Raw genomic sequence first — 6,386 nt, 5'->3', positions numbered from 1 at the left:
TGTCTTTGGCTTTCTGCAAAAACATTTAAAATAAAAATAAAACCAAACATTAAATAAGTTTTTCAGGTTTAAAAGTAAGGTTGTTTGGAATGATGTGCTGTGATGTCATATTTTAAACAAGCCTGCTACAACAAATGCCCTTACTAAGGAGGGGTATTACACCATCAGTGGGTGGCAAAAGAGGCAGCCATTTAAAAAAGAAGTTGGCAGCCATTTTGAATTTCTCAAAATAAAGAAGTAATAAAAACAACCAGAACAACAAAATGGCAGCCAATTCTCCTCAAACAGAATTTTGTCCACCCATGAGATATAACTTAAACAAAATAGCTGATTTTGAGGCAGATGAAATGACTGAGAAATGCTTTTTCTCAATTTCGTAAGGTACAGCATGTCCTTCTAAGCTGGTTTCTAGCGCCCATTTAGCTCTGTCCTATTGGTGCTTCTCTTATTTTTTATTATTAATTTCTTCTTCTTTTCACATTCACACCATACATTTAACATACTCTTATACCACTTCCCTCATAGTTTGATAAATGTGGTGTGAGTTGTTCAGAGATGCCTCATAGGGCTACAGTTCCAAGGACCAGGACTGTAGTATTGTCACCAATATTTTTGCTGCTCATGGCAGCCATTTTGTGTTGGCACCCATGGCATATATTTTTTTTCAAAATATGAGTACCAGCACCTCGTTCCCCCTTCCCCCAAAAATCACTTTGAGGGGGGGTGAAATCCGCAGAAAGGATGTTACTTTTTTTCTGTATACCACAACAGCTGCGAGAATATTGTTAGCGAAGAATTGGAAGAAACAAGATTTACCAACTATTGAAGAATGGCAGATGAAGATGATGGACTATATGGAACTTGCCGAACTGACCAGGAGACTCCGTGACCAGAGAGAAGAGATGGTGGAAGAAGACTGGAAGAAGTTTAAGGAATACTTGAAAAAATATGTTAATATTTAAACCTTAGAATAGCTTTGGAAGTGGATATAGGCTGTAGGGTTAGAAGCAGAAGATAGGGTATTTTAAAATAGTATTATTTGTAAGTGATAAAATGTGAAGTTATTTTAAGTGTGATTTTAAAAAAAAGATGGTTAGAAATTATGATATATGTAAACTGCTAAAGATGAAGTAAAATGAAAATCAGATAGGTGGGACTTGGGGAAGCCCACTTAACAATGTTTAGAAAAATAAGGATATGACAAGTATTGTTTGTCTTTTCTGTTTGTGTTTTTTTATTTGTGTTATAAAATGAATAAAAAATGGGGGGGGGGACACACACAAAATCACTTTGAGGGAATCTGTGACTGCTAAGGTCATATGAGAGTGATGCTCTTGTGACCTATATTTACTTTTCAAAAGAAGAGTGTAACCCTTAATCTTAGTAACGCCAGCACTTCTTTGAACAATGTTCTTTTCTGTTCACAGGATAGAAATACAAATAGCTCTCCGAAGGGTTGCGCCATTGTGTGGTGTATAAACAAATAACAACCCGGTAACGGTAATGTGGCATTGGTGTATGTTTTACCTCAGATGAAAAAACTGGGCCCAAATAATTTGTAAGGAGATACGTCCATGGAAAAAGTGAGGTCTGCAACGGAAATATTGAGACCATGCCCAGGTCTGTGTGCTTGATTTATTGCACTGCCGCTCCTATAGTAAATCTGCAACTCTTCCCATGAAACTTCATCCCTCCAGACTGTAACCTTCAAGCCCAGGTGAGCATCTAATAATCCAACATTCTCCCCCTTTTCCCCTTCTTTAAAACGAATTAAAACTTATCATTAAGCAATAGAGCGTGTGTGAGAGGAGAAGAAATCTAGATTTGAGCAAGGTTCAATTACGAATCAAATGAACTCCTCGGAATTGGCAGACGAGCCAATAGCTTTCTTCCCACCCAATTTATGACTCTCTAAATCCTTTGTTGTTGTTGCTATTTTTAACATTGCAATCTGCAGACAACGCGGTGGAAACTATGGGGCTACCAAGTCCAGGGAGGACAAATGGCTTGACGGTCGTAAGCTTGATATGTCTGAAAAGAGACAGCTTAGGCTTCCATGGTGAAGAGAAAGGCATTGAGGGATGCACTCATTTCTAATGTTTATAAATAGGTATTGAGCCACTAATGCACAGTAAATACCTACATTCATTTTTTAAAGTTTCCTCAAGAACAGTAAGTAGATCAATTAGAGAGGACTACAAGTTCAGCATCTTTCCATGTACCATTAGTTGTTTAGTTAAGCAGCAGACAGTCCCTACACTATCTTTAATCTCTCTCTGGTGCGTCCCCCCCTTCCGCTTCCCCCTTTTCTTTTTCTCCTCTCTTCCCAATCCAGGAACTCCTCTCATTAAAACTAACTCTTCTGAAATATGCAACACTGGCTAGCTAGCCTCACTTACTAATGGCCTCAAATTGATTCTTAATTACTTGCGATTTTGGATGGCATCCAATTAAAATAGCTGAAGTTTCCGGTCTAATGTGTATTGCTATGCCCTCTCGTAAGCAATGGCTGCTATGCAAAAACCCTTCAGAATTAAAATCATACCTCGTCGTTGGGGCTTTTTTTTTTTTTTGTAGGGGAAAAAACCTTCCTGTGACAATTTATCATCAGGCTATAAAGGAAGGCAGCCCAACACTGCGAGGAGGGGGTGGGCGAATTACATTTGTGCAGTGGCTCTGCTTAAGAAAAAGAAGGAACAGATGATACTAATTCAGAAGACGAGCAGGAAATCCTTTCAATAATTCACTGCATCTTTCCCATAGAACCGTGCGTGCTATATATTTTCTAGGCTTCTGCTTGGGCTCTAGGGTGCTAAAGATTTCGTTTTCATGTTGGGTTTTCTCCCATATACACACAGAGAGATAAATGAGGAGCTGCAACGAGAGACATTATCTTTCTGATTATAAGAGAAATCAGAATAGAGGTGCTGGTTTGTGTGTTGAGTTTAATAATAAAAAGGCAGGGTGTCAGAACATGAAGATCGTGCAGGGGACTGTTAGGTGATAGCGGTGTGGGTCACATGACTAGCTTTTGTATTCAGCATCAATAATTCACTGCCTGCATGTGGGAATTGATCCCAGCCAGGATATCCCCAGAGGAGCTTACACACTGAAGCTGAAGTCACACTCTTTCCCTTTCTTTTTTTATCTGCAGATTAACATAGCTGGATCAAAAGCCTTTGTCTCTTGCAAACATCTTTTGCCCCAACATTTGCACCCAGGAAAAAAAGAAAGAAAGAAAGGCTCAGTGTTTATTTGGGTAATGAATTGCAGTAATTAATGCACACATTGATCCTGATCCCAACTTTCCCCCTTAAAGGTCATTTCCATATTTAATTTATAGAAAGCGCATACAATTCCTTTTCAACAGAGCACAGCCCAGAATTCAAGAAAAAAATATCCGGTGCCTGCTCTGTGGAAAGATGAGCGAGCGATGAGGGCAAGGGGTGAATTTCATATCATATTAAAAAGTGGCTGAACTGCAATGATTAGAAAAAATCATATTTCCTGTTTAGAGGGAGGAGCTAACAATGGAGGCTGTAACTCAATCTGCTAAAGAAAATAATCTCACTAACTTTATGAAGATATATTAGATTTTTACAAGTGCTGGGATTGGTTCCTGATATCAGAACCCCATTTAGGGAATTTTAGTATGAATCTTGTGGTAATTTTAAACTTTTTGTGTGTGTTATCAAAACAATAGCAAGCATATTACGTCCCACTGATTTCAGGTGGAGCATTAAATGCATGCTTAATACTGATACAAGTTTACCTGGGTGTAAGCTTCATTTAATGTACTGAGACTTACTTTTGAGTAAGAATACATAGACTTGTGATGTATATCTCTTCCCCTGAAATTAATGTGACTAAGACTACAAACCTATGCACAAATAGCATAATGTACTTTGAACAGGATAGGACTTACCTCTGAGTATATATGCCTAGGCTGCTGCTGTTACAGTGCTTAAATTTGTCTGGATTGTGCCATGCATGTTTTGACTATGGGGCAATCCATATTAAAACACACATAAACATCCTATATATTCCTTTTCTCTAAGAAGCATCATTGTTCTAGGAGTTCCACAAGGCATGTAAACATGTCACATATTGCTTACAACTAAAAAATATCTTTCCGTTGTAAAAAATATAGGCCCCTCACTTTACAATAAACTATCCAGTTATGACTCATTAGGGAAACGAAGAGGCAAAATTGAAATGAAATGAAAAAAAGATTTCTGACCAGAAAAGAGGCATTTCTGAGATGCAAGACGCTTAAGATTCTATTTGTGGGCAGCTAAAGATGTGATTTAAAACACACAGTGAGAAGCTCTGAAATATCCTCCCTTGTATTACCCCATAAGTAAAATTTCAATGTGTTTTTTTTTCCTTAAGGAAAGGAAATTGTATGGACCAGAGATGCATCTGAGGAATGCAGTCAGATGTTTAACTGAAATGCACAGGTGCTGTTAATGCGAAAATTAAATCTGTTCCCCACACCCTCCACCCCGGCAGAGACACACTCATACAAGGACACAAAAAGGAAGAATTATTTGGAAGCACACGCCAGCTAAAGGAATACCTGATTAACCTTTCACTGACTCCTGGGATCACGTGATACAAAGCTTGCCTTCCTCCTAGAGTGATGGCTTTAGAAGAAGATGTTAAATTTAACCTCTGGTGCAATGATAAATTGACAATAAAAAATTCAATGGCTTGGTAATTACCAATCACTTTGGACATCGGCAACATTTTTCAGTTCTGTCAGCACTTATTGGCACAGAAGCTTCGGCTGAAATTCTCCCAGTCTCCCTTCTTTTTCAACTTTGTTTTGCACGATGCAGATTAAATCTGCCACCCTATTACGGATTCATTTTCCTAATTTTTCATGTCTGCACCATGCCCCAGCTGCACAAGGCTGATAATTGTGGAGTCCAGCCCTGATGATTAACATCAGAAGAATTAATTATGCCTGCCATTAAAATTCCAGGTTGCACGTGGTGATCAAGAAAAATTAAGCTTCTCCCGGCCTCTAAATCATCTCACCTTTCACGGGAGTGATAGTGCCTCGACAGCTAAACTGCTGTCTGTGTTTGACTAGAGGTCTAAACTATACACTCATTGCAAAACAGGCTAGATGTCCTGCTGGTAATTTCTGACATTCAGCTTGACTTGCTTAAACAACAACAACAACAGAGGGCATAGCATAACCCTGTAAACGAAGCCCCCACCATCATGGATGCATGTTGGGGAATTAAAAAGTATATGGTGGAAGAAGCAGGAGCCTCACATGCCTAATGTCAGCAGCCAGAGTGCCACCATTTTCCAACACTTGCTAAAGTCAACCCACTACTCTTTAGCATAATCCTTTAAATGAAGCCCCCCCCCCAGCAGACAAAATTGTAGGAATAGTGTATGGTCATATTCACGCCATATATTTAAAGCACTATGATACCACTTTAAACAGTCATGGCTTACACCAAAGAATTCTGGGAGCTGTAGTTTGTTAAGGGTGTTTAAAGATTTGGAACAGTGGCTTGCAGAGGGCCTTAGTTCAGAAGGCAGAAGCTAGGAAATATTGGATGGGGAACAGCTAGGAGAAGAAACACTGGAAGAGAGAGGGTTTACAGGTTCACTGTCTCTGGACAGCATTCACCCCCACCTTCCCCACCAAGAGCTCAGTGAGTGTTAGAACAGAAAGCGCAGACGGTACAAGCTCAGATTACAAGACGTAGGAGTGATGTAGATTAATAGGGACAGAAGGGCAGAGTGAGCCTTAATTTGGAGCACCGCCGTTCTAGGGAGACGTGTTCTTTTGTCTCTCACTGTGATTATTAAAGAACCTAACTGGTAAGACATTCCTTTTGCTGGATTTTCTTATTTACCGCCACGGGGGAAGAAGCTGATTCCCCAAAGCCTGACACACTGGGCCTACACCATGCACCACATGCTGTGCACATGACATCACATGCATATAGGGCCACTTGAAGATTGAGGAGGCCCAGCTCCCTTAAAACAAATATCTAGTTGGTGCGCCTGACTCTCTTTTTTTTAAGAATATTTTTTATTAACTGACCAATCACATCAAATCAAACCAAATTAGATAAATTCCAAATTACACAGCCGGATTTTAAATTTTTGTTGGGGGTACCCATATTTCAAGTTCTGAAGGGGATCCAATCAACTTCTTGCTTCTTACTTCTGTTTAATGTCCACAAATCTAACCTTATGATGTTATCAGTACTATCCAGTCCTTTCTTCTTGTTTTTCCACATCTCTTGTTATTTTCATATATTTTTCCTTTCTCTTTGTGACCTCTGATAGTCTCCGCAAGCTGGTTAGACAGTTTGTAATCCTGCGTGGATATTATTATTTTTTATCCAGTAGCC

General features: G+C 39.3%; 1 long non-coding RNA gene across 1 annotated transcript; it reads left to right on the top strand.

The window, feature by feature from the left end:
* The first annotated feature begins 228 nt into the window (after nt 1–228).
* LOC128424276 (uncharacterized) lies at nt 229–4,900 on the top strand. Its single transcript, XR_008332976.1, has 3 exons — nt 229–381; nt 1,428–1,717; nt 3,155–4,900. It is a non-coding gene; the product is annotated as an uncharacterized LOC128424276 (long non-coding RNA).
* Nucleotides 4,901–6,386: the final 1,486 nt, after the last annotated feature.

This window comes from Podarcis raffonei, chromosome 1 (genome assembly GCF_027172205.1).
Source record: "Podarcis raffonei isolate rPodRaf1 chromosome 1, rPodRaf1.pri, whole genome shotgun sequence".
NCBI lineage: Eukaryota > Metazoa > Chordata > Lepidosauria > Squamata > Lacertidae > Podarcis > Podarcis raffonei.
The sequence above is the reverse complement of the archived record's forward strand: the minus strand, read 5'-3'. Positions and strand labels throughout refer to the sequence as shown.